Here is a 19710-nt window from a genome sequence, read left to right on the forward strand (position 1 = left end):
ACGAGTGTTCGTTTAGACATGTTTTACAAATCGAGCCGTTTAAAAATGGGGGGGGTGCAAGTAGGAAAAAAATGCTGAAGACTGAGTTATACTCACTTAAGCACTTCTGCTAAAAATGTTTTACTTCGAGGGTTTTCCATTTTTTAATTGGGTGGGTTATGATTTTCGAGCACGTCTGTTCTTGGGCCGGCCTACACCCGAAATTGCTAGACGGATTATGACAGTGATTATGAGGTATCATAAAATTTTATTTGTACTGTAACCAAAGAGGTAAACCAGAACCATATTTCTGAGGCCTCGGTGTCCGTTTGTCTGTCTGTCATCTGGCTGTTTCTCAGGAACAGTGATAGCCAGACAGTTGTTATTTTCACACACGATGTTTCCTGACGATATAAGGAAGATGTCAAATTATTTTTGTGGACGGAGCTGGTGAAGTGAGAGTCGGGCTCGGTAACTGTGGATTTTACTTAGTGTCATAAGATATAAGATTTTGCAAATTGCGCCCAAATAAACGGTTTCCTGAAACACTCTATGTTTGATTGTCCTCTTAATATTAAAACTGATCATCCTCACAAACATTTGGAATATTTCCAAAATAAAAAAGTTGGTAAACGTGTTATCTTGCCCCCCTGGTGTTTTGATCATGATTTGCCTTTAAATTGCTGATAAATAAATGGCGTGATAATAAAAAAATATCAGGCACCCCTTTTTTCAAAATTGATAGTGACAAAAATCTAAAGTATAGGATATGTGTAATTTGTGATGTTACGACAAAGCAAAAATATGAACATAAAAGTGACTTCATGTGCATGAGTTCTATTTACTGTACCAATTTACAAAGAAAAATTACGTATTTCATTCGTTAACCTACCTGACGATCATTGAAGTAAAATACCGTCATCCCTACTGCATAAATGGAACTTAAATAAAGACTACATGAGGTTGGTTATGGGGTTACGCTGTCGATACCGACAGCCAAAATGAATTTTCCAGACATTGTGTGACGGATGTAAGTGCTGATAGCTACACGCTATTATCAGCCTTATTGGGGAAATTTCCAAAAATATGTTCCTAATCCTCGTCGGCTTAGGGATCTCAGAAACTCATTCAGTCTCGTTCCTTCCCCTGTTTTTACCAGGCTACGAAAGAAGAAAATTTTAAATAAGTAGAGAATACAATAAATTGTTAAAGGAATTTTTGAAAAGGACCACGTGTGTGGTCTCTATAATGGTGGATGTAGACCGATCAAATCGTTAAAATATTGAAAAATCCCAGGTATCAGTAGACATTATTCAATCAATAGATACATAATGTCAATTCATTGATAGCTTTGGTCTTTTAGATCTTTCACATTGCATACCTATTATGCAGTTTTTATGCAAGTTTTCTGGGCTTTTTTATCCCGAAATACTTTTGGCCTATGTAATGTTGCAAATTTAAGAAAACATTATTTCATTGTTTGAAAGGCTTTTTTTTGTTTGAAAGTTTATATTTTTGTTTCTAGTTGTTACAGATGTACCAAGGTAATAATTAACTGTGTCGTTCAGTATTTTTTTTGTTATGCATAATTATAGATGAGATCAATGTGAACTACATGCAACTTTGGGTTGAGTGTCACTGCGAATGTTTTGATCTTGAAGTAGCATCGCTAACGTTACCCGAGCTAAAAACATAGGTATATACACCTATCGTAAATAAATACAAAATCATATTACGGCATTCCACATTTGAACTTGAGTAATTTTAGTACATCAATAAAAATAAAAGTAATTTAAGTTCCTTTCTTTCAAGAATGTACCGATTACGGTAACAATTACATTAAAAAAAAGTATTGGTTTATGTTTCTTTTATATTACTTGTGAAATAGTCGCGGTAGGCCTATATAGACTTGAAAGAGAATAAAATGACTAATTTTGTGAAAATTATTTATTTTCGAAAAATCCTATTATTGCTCTGCCAAAAGTCTTAAGATAAATAGCGTGATGTTTTTTTGTGTAATCTGATGACCGTGCTGCCTACTACTCAATGGGGTGAAAATACACCTCATAATTGTATTACACGATGTTACGGGTGAGTCCAAATATTTAAAACTTTACTGCTCATGCCCCCTGCATAGTAGCGTTATGGTTTTTGTATATTGTTGTATCATGCGTACGATAAGGTTCATGCAAAATTTGAACGAAATATATTCAGTAGTTTATGAGATAATTTGATATTTGTGTATAGATATAAAAGGCTCCTGCTCACCCCCTGTAACGAAAAGCGAGGTAATAAGTAAAAAGTATGTTGACCGGACCTCTTGTATATATTCTCTGAAAATTTGAATCAAATCTATCCAGTACTTTCCGAGATCTTTCCGGACATACATACAGACAAACAGACAAACAGACAAACAGACAAAAATTCTAAAAATCACATTTTCGGCATCGGAATCGTTAGTAGACCACCCTGCAATTATTCTTTTTTAAAAATATTCAATGTACAGTTTTCACTTTTCTACAATTTTATTATATGTATAGATTAGTGTATCGGTAACTAAATAAAATAAATATGAAAAGTGTTCATTTTTAGGTGCATTACAAACTCTAGGAAAAATCGAATATCAAGTTTAGAACGCAGTGCTTAAAGCTTATTTAACATGAAACCTAGCTAACTTTTTATAACAACGCTGTATAGAAGTAGTGGGAGTCAAAGAGCGATCAAAAACGAATGTCGGTATTTCTTGAACGCTAAAGTAATTAAGCATAAAACTAAGTATTTCTAACAAAGTTGTGACATGCTAGGCCTATCTGAATATACAGATGTTAAGCGTTCTTGCCGGTCCCTTATACATGTTAATCGGTTAAAAATCTGCTTATTCTATTTTGTCTATGAAATGGCCAAATAGAATTATAATTTAAAGACGGAGGTACATAATAACGGAAGACATACTTAATAAAATCGCTCTATCACTCAAAAAGTGTTGTCGCATAACAAAGATGCTGGTTGTTAATGTTAACGCAAAGAGTATTGCTTGTCTTAATATTTTAAACTGAAAGGACTAGAGATTAAGTAAACTTAAACAGCGAAAACAGAAGAAGCGGCCGCTTCAAAGGGATATAAATACTCGACGGCGCCGGTCCGCGACAACGTACGGAACTCTTCATCTTGACAGCCGATCTTTCAGTAAGATAGACGATGTAATAGGTGTAGTCAGCGTTCCTTATACTTAGAAAACTTAAACTTCAACAACATTGAAATGGAAAAGGATCTTAGAAAGGAAACGAAATTAAAGGAGTTGTATATTTGTGAACAAGTTCGTAGGGCATCATTTACACATGCCAAATTATTACAAAAAAGCTAACTTTGATTTGTTATAGGTATTATCATTTATCCTTGAATTTTTTTCTTGTCAATAGACCTAAACAATCTACGCCTTGTGCCATTACGACATTTACGACCTTCAGGTAGGCTTAGATAGTGAACTGCGCAAGATCACGTTCAGTTGAGATCCTGCGAATGTTTTCCTAGTGTAAATACTGCAATTGAGACGATGCTATTTAATTCCACAGCTATTGTACCATCTACTAAACATCGTCACTAAAATACTAGTTCTCTTGCAAGTATTAATCGATGACTACCAAGGCAACAAATAAGAACTTTCTAAAATTGTTTCTACAGTTTTGTTGGAAAGGAGCCCTGTCGTAGGACTAAGTTGGTGGCTCCGTCGTGTCCGTTGAACATCATTTTGGATAAGAATAATTTATCTGTAGAGTAATATTCTCGATGGTCCGGGTGGGCGTTGAGAACGTGGATATTTTGGGCCATTATCACGCGCCCACGCTTCGCTATTGGCAGAAAAATGTTACTAAAATACATCGTCGCAATTTACAGTCTGTGCTGTACGGGGTCAGCTACTGACATTGATACCATCTTTGATAATCTTATGCTAACTTAGTCAATGTGGCATTTTTTATGACTACAGACGGATATTATGAAGTGACCCTTTAATTAGGATATGTTGTAAGTTTTTCGTCTTCGCTCTCAAATGAAACCAAATGTCGTAGATCTTGTTTTAACATTGAGTCTTATCTGTATCCCTTATCATTATTACTGAGAACCGAGAGGCAGACGTAATGGAAGATATGTGTTCCAGAGCAGTGCGTTCTCTAGCCCGTTTCCGGTGGTTGTTTACAAAAAATATAATATAAACTCTTGTCCAAAGCGGCTATACGAACCGGCCGGCCGAGATGCTACGATTAAAAATCGTTACAACTTCCGTTCGGGTCCGAGACGCGGAGCTCAGCTCCAGATAAAAAAGATAAATAACTTAAAGATCGATACGGTGGAACGGCGCTACCTGTTTTTTCACTGTGCTTAACTCGCGGCCATCGTGCTTTTCTTATGTGTACCTAACTACCTACAACCCAAAGACTTCGCGCGTAGCCTATATATTTGCACTTCTTACATGACGGTTTAAGGAATTATAAATTGCCCCATTTTGAAATTTGAAGAACCTTACGTCAGACTTACGATGAAAGTTTTAAAAACTAGAATAGAGTTCGTAAGTATTTTTAACATTGTTTTTTAATTGGACATTGGTGTAATTAAATTGTCAGATAAATAAATAACCCCATACAAAGACAATGAATGTACAATGGTTCTAAAAATATTTTGTGAAATCTGTTTGGTCCCAAATTAAAACTCCTCAAGAGATAATCTAAATTTAAATAAGTAACTTGTTGAAGAACTCTAATATAAAGATGGATGCCTTAGAAGATTTATAAATACTAAATGATAGCGCCGTCTGAGTGAATTAGCATCACATGATGTCATGTATCCGGCTGCATCCATAAGAGGGGCTATAAATCGAACGGGTTAGATGTTTTACTTCAGTGCAACCGGTAATGGAAGATATCAGATTAATAAAAGATGTCGATGAGACCAGGCGAGATGCACAGCAATTTCACGAGTGCTGCGCCATGATAATTAAGTGTTCGAACGGTGTGTCGTGGTGTGCGTGGGCTCGGCGCTGAGTCGATACGGCGCGGAGCAGGCATATCAAGTCTGGTAACTATGCGGCGTAACTCCGGTAGCGGCGCAACAGGTCTGTGGCGGGACGCGGGCGCGGGGCGGTAGGAAATCCTTCGCGCACGCACGCACACATTCACAGAGGTGCGTGTGTGCATCATCCGGTTTTGTTTGCGTGTGAGCAGTGAATACAGACTGTATACAGATAACGTGCGTTTGTAGTTGACTGTATCGAGTCGATCGATCAATGAGCTCGACATCGACTCGGACTCTTGCCTGCATGCAACTCATTGATTAACGCTATGAACGTGGAATTGTTTATTCATTCATGATGAATATTTTATATCAAATGGACGTTTTTCTTATCCGTGATCTAAGACTTAATTTTTTTCCTTATTCTACGACTCGACATGTCACTTACTCTGTTTTCACGAATGTGTATCAGATTTTAAGCAATCTTATGTTGGTTTGTGTGGAATTATAGCGTTTTCATCAATTTATTAATTACAGTTCGTTCAAATAATTTCAACTTTCATTTTATTTTATCTCTTTAGACACGTAAACATCCTGTGCTATTATTGATATATTATAGGTACTTAAAATGTGTAAATACCGTGTATTTAAGATTTTGTATCTTTTTCAGATGTTGATTACGTGCCCGATTAGCATGTAGGTGAGTAAAAAATAAATGTTTAATTAAAACCAATATATGTGGCTTATTTAATGATCCTACGCACAATTGGGATGTCACGAAACTAACGAAGCGAGTACCTGATTCAATTAAAAAAGGATACATATATACATTCTGAGGATTAGATGAATGCGTTTATAAATAGCTTTAATGTTTAATACAATTATATAAATCATATCGAGATAATATGCAAGGTGCCACAGCAGCTGTTCATTGCTAAAATAAACTAACAAAAACCACTGTTGTGTAAGGCCTAAAGTCAACTGGTCCCAGCAAATTTATGAAGGAATAAATGTATGAAACGCATAATGAACATAAATAGATTCGACAAAGTGTAAATTTGGTAAACTACACATATTATTGAGCTTGAAAGTAAAGCAGGTATCGATGAATTGCTACTAAGCAAACATCGCAACATAGGAATACTCGAATACCGGTTCTCCTACAGTCAGAAACGGTTATTGCAAAAAGATGATAAAGAACGAATTCGGGTAGCAACCAATATTGTCATATTTCATATGCGATATTTGCCTTAACACTTAAGGGCCTTACCCACTGACATTTCGAGTGTGATTCAAATGAAAGAAAACTTAAAAGATACAATAAGTTTTGTATAAAAATCTTTAGGCGAGGAATAAAAATATTTCACCTAAAATTTCATCAAGCAAGACTGAAGTTCAGCATCCGAAAATAAGTATTTTTAAATTAAAAAATTGTAGCAGGTAACTCTATAAATTAAAAGCGCAGCATTTCAATAGACGGACAATACGAAATATCCAAAATGGAAAAGATACACCAGTATTAAAAAGCCAAATAAAAGATGGTACGAGGCACTATCAGCGACAGTCTCGGCATTGGATGTTCACCTTAACAGCACAGGTGTGGGACGGAGCAGTGGTGGGCTCGGAATTCGCGGCGACGCTGCTCGACGCTCGGGTGCGGGAGTCGCGTGGGTGGAGGCTGGCCCGTTCGCCCACGGCGCCGCACCTAGCCACAACGCCGCCAAGGCGTAAATCACGACACCTCCATACCGCAGTGCTAGTTACCACCACTTACCACAATCCACCGACAGCTGCCAGAAGAAGTCGGTTTTTAACTGATTTCATACTAACAAAACGAGATGATGACTCGTCCAATATTACCTGCATCCGTTATATGACATTTGTATAAAAACAGACCTTATGTTACATAAATCGAAAAGATATATATACTTCTATCTACTATACATATATATACTTCTCCAAGAGTAGCACTGTTTGAAGAGTCGGGACTTCATGAAAAAAGAAAAGTTCTCCCAGATACTACAAAAAAAAACAGTCAACAATAAAAAAGATGAAAGGACGTATTGGCGACATTGTAAGAAGTAAATAAATTTATACAAAGATTAAATTTCATTAGATTAGAAAATTCTTCAAAATATAATTGCAGCAGTTAGAACACACACCGTAAGGATAAAATGTTTTTCAGAATTGTAATTTTGACCGAGTTAATCATTTAGAAGAACAAAAATGATGTTATAAAGTCGCTGCTAAACGTTTCCAAGTAACCACGATATTACAGTCAAGTTGTAACGACAACACATCGTTACAATTCTAGAAGAAGAAAACGTCCTAGATGGCAGTACAAAACTGTATGCAAATTAAGAAGCTACAAAACCACAACGAGCACCCCCAGTCTTTTTGCACTCTTTTTATATAAAAAAAATGATTGTACCATTCAATTATAAGTTCGAAATCATCTAAAATAATACACAAACAAAGTGCATGTAGTTACCTACTGTAAAGCAATAACAGCGTCGATTTTCATTGCATTTTGTAACCAATAAGCAATGTTAAGCCATTACACGTTACATACTAGTATTTTAATTTTTCAACTTATACAGATAGGACTGTAGAAATAATGGTACATGTATATGTCGATGGGAGTAATGGAGCAAAACTCAAGATCTGATAACAACTTTGTGATCTATTTCGTGAGTCATAAAGTATAGGATCAAATGACGCGGCTACGATAGTTAAGGCATATTCAAGGTGGAAAGTGATGTCATTGGCCCTACTGCGTGCTGTGGACGCTCCACTCGCTCTCTGTCACAGCTACTTTTGCTTTTCGAGTGAACATTGTCCATTCTAGCCGTGCACGTCATTACTTTGGTATTTTCTAGTCATGAGCTTTTGACTGCAGAAAACTAATTTAAAGAAAATAAATAAAAGTAGCATATTATTAGATTTAATTTTGTTTAATGTGCGCCAAGTTGGACAATGTCAAATAAGTTACTGCGCGGACATTTAGAGGGTATTTAATAAATACAAATCAAATAGCTATTACATTTTTGTCGATATGAAATGTTTGATTTTGTGAGATCGATACAAGAAAATATTATTTTTATAATTGGATATGGTTTTGTAATTTCTGCTTTTAAAATTAGAGTTTTAGATGCAATGTTTTCATTTTTGTTGCCTGGTCATTAAGTTAAGCGCATTGACTGCAGTCAGTGAAAAAGGGCTTCAATTTGAGTCAGTTCCTTCCCAGAGCAAGTCACGACATAATATGCTTCGTGTTGTTTCCCGCTGCGAGGTAGGTTTCTTATGCTTCACTTTTTCAAAATTTACTTTTTATTTCCTTTAAATAAGGCACATCAAAATGATACCTACTCAATATACATAATGTAATTTGACAATGTTATATTTTATTGATTTTAAAAGTAATCTTGCTTATCAAAATCCTCCTATGAATATAACTGTACGAAGAGTGTTCCCGTTTCTTCGGAACATACACGTCTGTGCTTCCCAGTTGTGACGTAAAATAGCTTTTGGTAATTCCGCTAGCCTCCGTAGAGGCGTAGAGTCGAACAGACGGCGCGGTAAACAGGAAGCGGTGTCGGGTAAGCGAGCGTTGGCAAGTCTTCAACTAACACGTGGTACCGCTGACGACGCGATGCGCACTCGCAATATTTGACTAGCATTATAGTGATGAGGAATTTTATACTGTTTTATTATACGTCGGAATCTCCTTCATGTTTATTCAATCAAATATACCAGTCTAAACAATCGGCGCAAATCAAAGGGTACATGCAAACTTATAGTAGAGAGTATAGTAGAGACCACAAATACTACTTTCTGTGGACGAATGTTGAATTTAGTAAGTTACTGCTATTTAACTATATTTAGCAGAGCTCCGGACTTGACCGGTACTAGTGACGGTATATTTCAATAATAGCCTCATTATAATCTGGTATTCTCTTTAGAACTTTTTGGTTAACCGAAAAAATGCGACAAAAACTAGCGCGTACCGTCCGCGAACCACATGGTCAGGGTTGAAACAAAAGGCGCGTCAGAATATGCGCTACAGATGTGCTGTGTGGTCCACATGTCACGAACAATGCCTGCCTTCATTGGGCGCGAGACATTACACTCGTTAGCAAGACACTAATAATTTGATATACTTCTTTAACATTAAAATCTAAACAACATTCAAACTGTTAAACGTTTATGAAGATTATTAAATAATCAAGAGTATGTAATGGATGGATAATAGGTTCTGAAAAATTATTAATATACCTATAGATATGGTTCTACAAACAAAAAACAAATCATTTTATGTATTACGTTTCTAATAAGATCAAAATATTTAAATAAATAAATGTAGTAGGTAAGGTATCTTGTTTCGGTCGAACCGGTAGAAAGTAATTTTTTGCTGCATAATATATTTAGAACTATGTTTATGGAAACACGTAATCCTTATTCGTTGAGTAGAAGGAGTTATTTATCTTTTAATTTTTCTGTATTATAATCATTCTACGTTGTTTTCACTAAGTGTAAAGATAGTGAAACATTTCTTAAAATCTATGATTCATCAATGAACACCAATTATTTAAAAATTAATATATTTCAAAGTATATTAAAGTTAGAAATTAATCAATAAATATTTAATAATTGATATTCATTTTTTTTCTAAACCTATACCTACATTGTTTTTCTTTAATTAAAAGACCTCCTAATAAATACCTTATTTTGTGAACGTTGTAACGCCAAACAATTTGTATTTCATACAGTTACTAAAAACGATTTAATGTTGTTACGTAGATACGTTGTTTATTGTGTCACGTAGATAATGACTACCTAAGTATAATGAGTGCGAGTCAGTTTGTCAAATACAATGATCGCGTATGAATGAATTAGTGAATGACAGTTCGGCCATGTTTGTTTACGCGTGCGCAGCACAACGCGCGATCGGCTCGAGTCGGGTGCGCTCGCCATCGCTCGCCGCCTCGAAATAGCACGGCACCAACATCGAAGAGTGCGGTCGACGACCCTGCGCCCTGCCACACCGAAATATTGGAACTATACTGCGATTCAATCCTTTCTCTGATTATGATACAGGTCACTAATGCTCCCGGCTACCACGCATTCTGATTTTTAAACGTATTATTGTGGTAAATGTAAACAGTCGTGTACGTTTACGTGACATTGAACTCACAACTGAATCTCTGAACAATGTTAAAGAACTTTAGAGCTATAACTAATTCAAATTTGTTGAAATAAGAATTTAGAACTAATTGAGACGTTATAAATTAAATATTTAAATGTAATTTTAGCGCCATCTGGAGGCACTGGCTATGAGGTGGGAGTAAAAGTAACTAATAAGTATAATGTAACGAATAACTAGGTACAAGTAACTGTGAAAATAACCTCAATTTGTCTTTTTTATTATGAAAAGTATTTTATAATTATTTTTCGTTTTATACTGCAATAAACACCCATGTTTTGACTCTTACCAAAGTAAAACATGATACTTCTTGTCATTTCATGTTAACGTAATACTTTTGTAAGTACCTACTTACATTGTATATGCTTTCAAGCTGTTTTAAGCAAAAGTGTGAAAAGAAGCATTTACCTTCTTCTTTTCACGATGTTGCTTATCCTAAGATTCTTTTAAAATATTCAATAACTTATAAATAATATTTTATTTTTATGTGCAATCCACTATCGACCTATCAATTATCGAATAATTCGTTAAACAAACTATTCAATATTAATTGCTCTCCATCTTCCGTGAAATTTACATAAAACATTATCACTTTATTAAGAATTCTTAGAATTTTGCATCGGCTATCCAGTCGCTGTTAGTTACCAGACTTATTAGTTATCGTAGCCAACACACACGGACGTTCGAGCTTGTGTGTGAATTACAGATTAATATTCATACCTAATCGTTCTATCCAACCGAACCGTACATGTGCGTATTTGCACTGTGATGATGGTATACCTAATACGTTTTATTCTTCTATTTCTTTAACCAAGATTTTTTTGTACAGAGGCTTCAGTAGCTACTGCATTTTTTTCTGAATGATTTTACGTTAAATAATTCTAAGATGAAAAGTTTCAGCTCATATGGTTTGTATAACGAGTGAGAATATTCTCATTTATTAAAAAAACAACTTATATTTAGTTATAAGAAGAGAAAATAGGCTTGAAAAGTCTAGAATTGTAGTACCATTATTATAAGATTTCTATTTTTGTCTCGTTATCGAATTTATTTTTTAACAATCGTGTCGTATCTTGATGATGTAAATTCTGATTAAAATGTAAAATTTGCATTCTGAATAGCTGAACTAACTAAACTAAACCACAAAAAGAAGTAATTAACTAACCTAACTACATTAATTTAAAGTTTAAACATACGCACGAACTTAGGAACGTAGGTCGGAACCAGGAAAAACTTTTTGTTGATTGAAAATTATAATTTTAAACAATGCGAGACAAAACATTTGTTATTATGCGTGAAATAAGCAGATTATAATCTTCCAATGTAGTCGGGCGCTTCGCAGAAATGATTCAAAGCTTACCAAGATTGCACACAGACCAACATTCCATGTAACCGCGGCTTTTCCCTGTATGACTCCATTTCTTAGACGCATATTTAAGCCGTTATATCACGAGACATTCCTGTTTCCGGCGCCTGCGATCACAGCACGACATTTCTTCTAGTTTTCATATCATACTACAAACGTTTCCGGCACGTGCTTTCATTTTATTCTCGGTAGACACCACAAAATCTGACAGTCATCAAGCTATATTCAACTCTATGCGGCCATATATTATACCATTCCTTTCTAGATTTCCAGAAATTTTATCTAGAGTTATGTTTTTGAGGTAACTTTAGTTTTCAATAAGTATCGATAAAGCTGAATTAAACATTAGCATTTATGGAAATAAATTGCTTAAACATTTATCTTCTAATTAAAACTAACTTTTCGATTTTCCTATCTATTTGAAGTAAGGTTCGACTATATTTTTAATAATTATGTACTAGAAGCAGCTCTCTAACTAGCTTAACTACTTCAAGAATCTCGACCGTCAAACAGCAAATTTAAATGACTGACATCCTGGCGTCGATCGGGTCTATTCAGATTTCTAAATTTTTACTATGCGGTCAAGTACTGTTAAACACGAAATTTAGTTGGTTTATTTTAGCACTTTACAGTCTTCGTGAATCAAGTCTTTCTGATCTTAAAACGAAACTTTTTTAAGAGATCTACTTTGCATTTGATACCTTAAGTATCTAATATCTATACGCCTAAATTTTCGATTTGTTTAATGGCAAATTTCGTTAATGGATTTGTCATCTTTCTAAGGCACTTAAAAACTACTTAATGAAAGTCGAAGGCAAAATAAACAGAAAACAGTTCCAAAAAAGTTGCTGTGCAAAGTCAAATGATAAACGAATACGGTATGCAGGAACGATAAAAATCTATTATAAACATTTAAGCTAGACACGAGTATGCAGTCTATTAATGTCCGGAATATAGTTAGGTACCCGTTGATCTGGACTAGATCGATGACTTGGCGCATATTTCCGTACCGACCTTTCAAGCGTCTCGTGCCTGTCTGTCCGTCTAAAAGTATTTTTGTAGTGAACTTCATATAATGTAGATAGATATTTCGTTTATTCACCTACCGGTTATGAACTGTATGGATTGATTTGATCTAAATGGTGGTATATGGGTATGTATCTAAATAAAATATCTGCCCATCAAAATAACAACTTGTACTTGTTTTTAGTAATCATCAGAAATTTAAGTCTTTTTAAAATACCATGTTGCAACCTATACGTTTAGTTAAGAGTAGTTCACGCATCACAGAATTATAAAATTGAATAAACAGTTTTATTCGATGTCTATTAATCTGGCAATCCGCCTATAAATAATCAAATTTCAAATAAGCTCTTTGTGGGTGTTTCATAACTGTCCAAGCTATATTCATCAAATTTAAGGCATACTAATAAAATGTAAAGGTCTTAACAATACAAATGCATCTAAAATAACGAATATTTAAATTTAATTATTTCAAATGATTTCTCTGCAACAACAACATGAGCGTGTGTGTTAATGTGCAGATGATAAATGGAATGATGTCCGTGGGTCGCAGGCGCACCCACAGTGTTACCCACACCTACAGCTCTTGTACCAGTGCCCCTATGCAGAGAATGTGCCTCCACCTACTACAGTTGCACAAGCATTGATATTCAATTCACAGGTAATCACACGATAACTGTCGCACAATGGAGCCGACCGCACTGATGATTAAATGCATTCATTAATTTGTGGAAATTTCCTGGTTTTGCATATTATGTTGGCATTCAACATGCATTGTCTGCTTCTTGCAGGCTGAGATCTTAACGATGTTTGATTTAGTTATTGTCAGCCGAGAGAGACAATGTTTAGAAAAAAGATCATATGTTAGAGTTATGTTTCTTACGCCTTAGACTAGAAATGTTATTACATTCTTGCTTGTATTTACTACAACTTCAAAATTTGTCGATTATTCAAGTTTGGCGATAAAAACATTGTGGATAAAAAATTATGCTCCTATAAAACGACGTGATTTATGGCCGTTGTTTTAACACCGAGTCCCACCAGTTTAAGCAAGAGCAGCTTTAATGCCATCCGTATTAGCTTGCTAAGCACCTATACCTTATGTTATAATATTATGGGGACTTGATTATTAAAACCAGCCGTGGGCAGCATGCTATTCAGCGCGCCTACGTAGCTCTGTTGTACTTCCAATTTGGTCGTATCGTTTCGCAACGCCACACAATCCATGCCTGGCTGTTAGTACCAAATTCTTAACCCACAGAGTAACCCGTGGGCAGGTGGAAAGTGGACCGAGCCTATACTCGACTGTTATGCAACACATCAATATGGCATGCACCTTATTGGATGCGAAAGTTGACGGCACCGTCCTTCACAAGGCAATGGCATTTAGTCCAGCTCGCGAAGCTACACGTATTTACTCATATTATTGTATTGTTCCTTTGCATAAAATGTGGATTTTATTGCCTAGGACACACTGCTATGCTCGTATAATTTTACAATCTGTAGCTACTATTAAGAAACGAAGGGTTTTTTAATAATTGTCAATTGAAGTGTTTTCAGAAATCACTAAAATTCTGAAGCGCTTTTTCCTGCTTGATAAAAGGCAACTTCTGTATAACTGTAAATTAAAATAGCTTGCAAAACTTTTACCTAGATTAATAGCGGTTGCAACTCTTCAATTTATGCCTATTTGCATCCCACGTTCACCCACTAACTTACAGCCTTCTCTGCCATAAGCCACCTACCCATTTTAAACAACTATAGTATTGTCATCAGGATAGGACAGCTAAAACATTGACCAATATCTAACACAGCCATAAAATAGTTGAATTATGCTTTATGGGTTAATTTTAATGAGGTCCATACCTTTTAAATGGCGATATATCCTTTAGTCGTCCACTTACCCACGCCTACCGACTCAATTAGTGGATACTTCAATGTTTGTTATATTTTACAAAATGAGAATAATGAATTTGTTGGTTTTGCAAACAGGCAGTGCAACCCATGTTATGTACTTTTAGCCTAATAATGTTTTAAAGTAAACCTAGATTTTTAATCCAACAGTCGTAGTAAGACATGTCTTCAACTATGTAATTTTAATAGCAAGACACATCGACTTCTGTCTTCGTCAAAATTATTCTGTTCAAGTTTAACAATTGCAAAGAGGAATTATTGTCGGTATTTCTTTCACTTTTTGTATTTTCATTTAAGAAATTTCTCTAATTCTACTCCTCCTTTTTACGAGACCTAAAGAAAACAAGTACCTAATTATTAGTTATTACTCGCATCAATAACACGTCTAGGTCCTTTTAGCTAAATGATTCGACATCGACCATTCTAATGCACATCCTTTATTTTAATTATTTGCATGTTGTGTATGAACGCTGATTCGAGATTTAACTTTGGCTAATGAAAATGTTTTATTATTTAATTATTAACCCTGTTTAAAAATGTGAAAACACGATTTTTATGATTGCTTTGTGATTAAGTTAGAAATATAGCTTCTATTTTGGAGACTAGAGTATCGAAAAAAATAACGTAGTCTTCACTGGAATAATAAAGATTGGCATTCAGTATCGGAAGGTAGAAAGCCAAGACATGACCAAGAATTTTGAAGTCGTGAATGATGTATTGCGGGCGATATGGTATAGTGAGTTCAGTTCAGAGTGCAGGAGGCGAGTTGGGGCACTTCCTGCGGTTGCGTGACACGCGCCCCCCTTATCGTGTTCATTGATAGATTTATCTGGACGAGGTCGAGTTGTCCGCTCCTCGATCCGCACTAGTCACGCGCGCACTCTCGCGCAAAACATCACGTACTGTTGCCGTTGGTCTCTGAAAATATTATTTATCAACGCTTCGAACGTTTTGCTTATGAAATATGAGAAAGTTTTTCTCATTCTCAGGTTCAATAAATGTAAAATTATGCAAAAAATCTCGATGTTATTTTAGATCTATCTACTCGTGGTTTTCGTTTTGATACTGATGCATATAGATTGTGAGTATTCTCTTCCTAAAATTAATTACTATCTGATCTCAGTTTCGTCTTTCAACAGAAACAATCCGTCCTAAAAGGAATTATTTATAAACGGAAACCCGACGTTGCCACTGACAGTGCGCTGTTGTCATTCAGCGAAATCAGTTTTCGCGAAAAGACCTCCCCATTTGGTCAGCGATGAACGATGTCGTGCTACATCGAGCAGTCCTCACATCTTCTCAAATGTTATAACTAATTACAAGTGCATCCCATTACGATCGTCAATGTAAATGTGTATTGTCGAACAATAAAATCTTTGTTGCATTTAAAATAAATATCGAGTCTAGCCAGTTGATTTTTTATAAACTTTTTTTACAGTTAACTCTACATTATCTTCGTAAAAAACAAGACCGGCGCCACATTGATAACCGACTGGGTTTTTAAAAGGCCGTCATATTGGCTTTTTAGTGAGATAACGTTAATTCTTTTAAAGCAACCGTATCTCGTTGGAAGCCCTTAAAACGATTCTTATCTGTGAAACTGTATCCGGATAGCAGATTTTTTGTTAGGCCCATTTGGCACGCGTTTTGTTGTATTGTTTGAATGCCGGGTGTCGTTTAGATCGTTTTGATAAAGTGACGTATTGGTACCCGGAGACGATGAAAGAGGAGCCCCGCTTCCTGTAATCGCGGAGTAGGTGTAGGGTATCGGTACCACGTCGCCGGCGCTGTCTAGCGGTCCGTACTTACACCAACCTACATGCAACGGGACACCGCTATTGCTCTAACCCAGCGGCTGCTGACGACTTATAATTTCCTGTCATTATATTCTTTGAATCTCTTTACTTGTACTGAGGCAACTACTTAGTTGGCGAATTATTAACATTATAACTGACACTCGCATAAAACAGAAACCTACAAGATAGAGATATTGAACTCTACATGTTGGTTAAATGAACGAAATGCATGTTTGTATATCTAATCAATGAATACTATTGTAACAAATGTTGTATATCTAATAAATTATCTCCAATTAGCGAATCGTCCGTCATCGCATGTTAAGAGCGAACGTTTTGTGTCTGAGATACGTTTAAAAGTGATAATTTTAATGAATGAAACCACAGCACATTTGTTCAAGGTCGGTGTTCGGGACGTGTTTTTAAAGAATGGTATAAATAGATGACGCATCGAGAGAAGATCCGGTGTGTGTGCTGGTGGTAAGCAGTGGCACAGTTCGTTCATGTGCGAAGTGTCACTCGCGGTGCGCGGGCGCCAGCGCCGCGTGGAGCGCGCGCCCGATCGCCGCCCGACTGTTTCAGCTCAACACTCAATGCTCGCCATTCATTCGCTCGCATAAATGAACGATGGAAGCATGTGGCCGAAAATTTAACTGAAACTATTGTCTATGAGGCTACTTATATCTACAGAATAATGTAGTCTAACTCGTGATTCTGATTACATTGTTTTATGTGCTCTTTCCGTGTCGTAGCTAATTAATTTTTGATAGTTAAAGCTTTTTTTAATGAAAACATATTTTGATAATAACTGCGTGAGAACTGATTGGATGAGGACATACTTAGCTAAAATAAGAATGACCTTCCAGGTACTTTAGTTAAAGACATTTTTTTTGTTATCATTTGTTTGGTTTTATACGTTGTTAGAAAAGGAAGGACTTAATATTTATTATATGTTATCGACTACTTTCAATATAAGAGATGCGTTCCAGCCTTTGCAACGTTTACGTCTGCTGTTTCCTTCATTATTGCCTAAGTTGCCATTTAGCCTATTACCTATGTCTATTAGAAAACTTGAAGCTTTGGTATGGTTATGACGTAAGAAAATATAATTTGTAGTGTATTGATATTTGAGAATGACTTCTTATTGTATACAGCTGTCTACATTGCTTTTGTCGTTTGCATTAATTGAGCCAGTGTTTATCATTAAAATCGTTTGTTGGATGCAATTTGTAGAAGAGTCCCTTCTTGTTAGATACATGCTACACGGAAATTAATAAAAACCTTTCTTGCACTGCTAGTGTAATCATATCTATGTCTATTCCTTTTTTTAATAGGCTTCTTACTGTTTATAACAAATCATAAACCAGAGAGAATGTTCTACCGTTCTCCAGCTTTCTAGAAAGCCATAAATTTAGCGACGGCTGTATTTAGGCCTACTCTACATTTTATAACTTCCTTTTGTACTTTTTTTTACAAAATAATAAAATTCTAGGATTTTAGGATTATGAAACGTAAAAAAATAGAAAAAAATCATTTAGTTTTTTTCAGTACTTACATGTAAAATGTCTTTTATATCACTCACTATTCACACAATAACTCACTTTGAAATATTATTGAACGACTTCACCCACTTCACTGGTAACGTCCTCACCACCAGGTCACTGTGTACGGCAGCGCGCGAAACTGATGTTCCTACCATGAGGAAGTCCGATGAGCTTTGAACGGGACAGTTCCTGAACGGGAGCAGCTAGGCCCGCGCATGCGCCGTGCGCACCGGGGCGTGACCTAGACCCTGAAAACACCACCCCCTCGCCCACGCAAACCGCGTTACCATGGTTACATGCTCAAAAATTATCCAAAAAACCACAGAAAAACACACAATAACACAATTCCAACCACATTTCGAAAGCAAAACAAAATTAATCTTTCGAAAATAACAGGTGTTACAAATCCTTATTATAATTCGTGGGAAGTTATAGAATCGGCGATGCAAAATACGTCATACGGAAGCGCATTGAAGAAAGTAGATTGTTGGCTCCACCCAATCAACGATGTAGCTAGCCCCGCATTGGTGTTTCCAAGAATGGTATGAGAAATGATGACCTTCTTGGTGAATTATTGACGATAAACAAGACCTACCTAGATAGTATTGCAGCCTATTAAACGAACATGGCTAATAAAAGCTCTACTTCACTAACTAGACACCTATATGTAAGCTCGTAGGTGTTCTACCCACCTAACTAAATGCCAGAGGGAATTGAAAGTGCATTACATTACATAATATTATAACTACCTACTCTCATCACGATCGAATAGCATTTTGAAATGTCAAATGTAGAGCGTTCAAGTAAATGACAAAATTCAATTAGTCTAAAGGGTATCTACACAGCCTACATACAATGCTGTTGCCATTTTAACTATAGCTTGAATCAGTAATCAAATGCACATTTAACTGATGCAAATTGCTTTGAAATGCTTCTTCATATGTAGGTAACATAGAATCTTGTGTATGTCAGCAGTAGAACCGTTTATTTGCCATTTAATTATTCAGTCGTTTACAAAATAGTTTCCGGTGGTCACTTATTAATTTATACCTACTTACTTAACTTACAGCAAATTGTTTTGTGACTTTGAATTGAGGGAATACGTATCTAAATCACGACAAGTAAGATCACATTTTAGTGTGAGCAAACGCGTTTTTTTGCTATTCCGGAGTTTTGCAAATGGATCTGGATTGATGCTTTAATATATTTAGTATTTAAGCATTGTATCCAAATGTGACAAATCAAAATGTTCATCACCTATAAGTAAATAGACTTGTTAACTGCATGCGTCTAGAAAACCTGGATATTTTTATTTATTTATTTTTATTCAGGACCTCCAACAAAGGATATAGGTACACAAAATTACGAACAGTATCAATAACATGCGACCCATTTCAGTGTACTCCCTCAATTATAGGGATTCTCAATGCCGTATGGAGATTGCACGATACTTCAATAACAGTTTTCATACAAGACTTCTAGTGTGAAAACCTAATATTGTGTCCAAAAAATCAACAATTCAACAATAGCTGGAAGCCATGTTGAAATTACAAATTTTAATGGATTTCGTACATTAACTTATAGTGTTCTAACATACAAACGAAAGCAGATCAAATTCAGATTTTGTATTTCATACGTCATGCAATTATAAGATTGTTGTTTCAAGATTTACTAAACGGTGATTGTACTTACGATTGAGGTATACCTACGTAGATTACAGAAAATTGTAAATGTATTCACGTTACATATTGATGAAACTCTAACAATAACAATTCCAAGAAATTAAGCATGCTCATTGCAGCTTAATCTTAATTAAAATATGATCCTCTTTATAATAAAGTTCTGATTGTCAGTTATGGCATCGATGGAGCCAAAGTGTGC

At 35.6% G+C, this 19710-nt stretch overlaps 1 protein-coding gene across 2 annotated transcripts in view; it reads right to left on the reverse strand.

The window, feature by feature from the left end:
• The window catches only part of LOC113507706 (protein sprouty), a 34929-nt gene extending 20435 nt beyond the window's left edge, over positions 1–14494 (reverse strand). Inside the window, exons 1-2 of one of the 2 annotated variants that reach the window (XM_026890667.1) lie at positions 14442–14494; positions 11547–11756 (exon numbers count right to left, since the gene is read on the reverse strand). The gene's annotated coding sequence lies outside the window, so the exon portion shown is untranslated. Of the gene's footprint in view, positions 1–9705; positions 10204–11546; positions 11757–14441 lie in introns of those variants that run through there. The other variant, XM_026890660.1, reaches the window with a different exon arrangement.
• Positions 14495–19710: the final 5216 nt, after the last annotated feature.

Source organism: Trichoplusia ni, chromosome 2, assembly GCF_003590095.1.
Source record: "Trichoplusia ni isolate ovarian cell line Hi5 chromosome 2, tn1, whole genome shotgun sequence".
Classification (NCBI taxonomy): domain Eukaryota; kingdom Metazoa; phylum Arthropoda; class Insecta; order Lepidoptera; family Noctuidae; genus Trichoplusia; species Trichoplusia ni.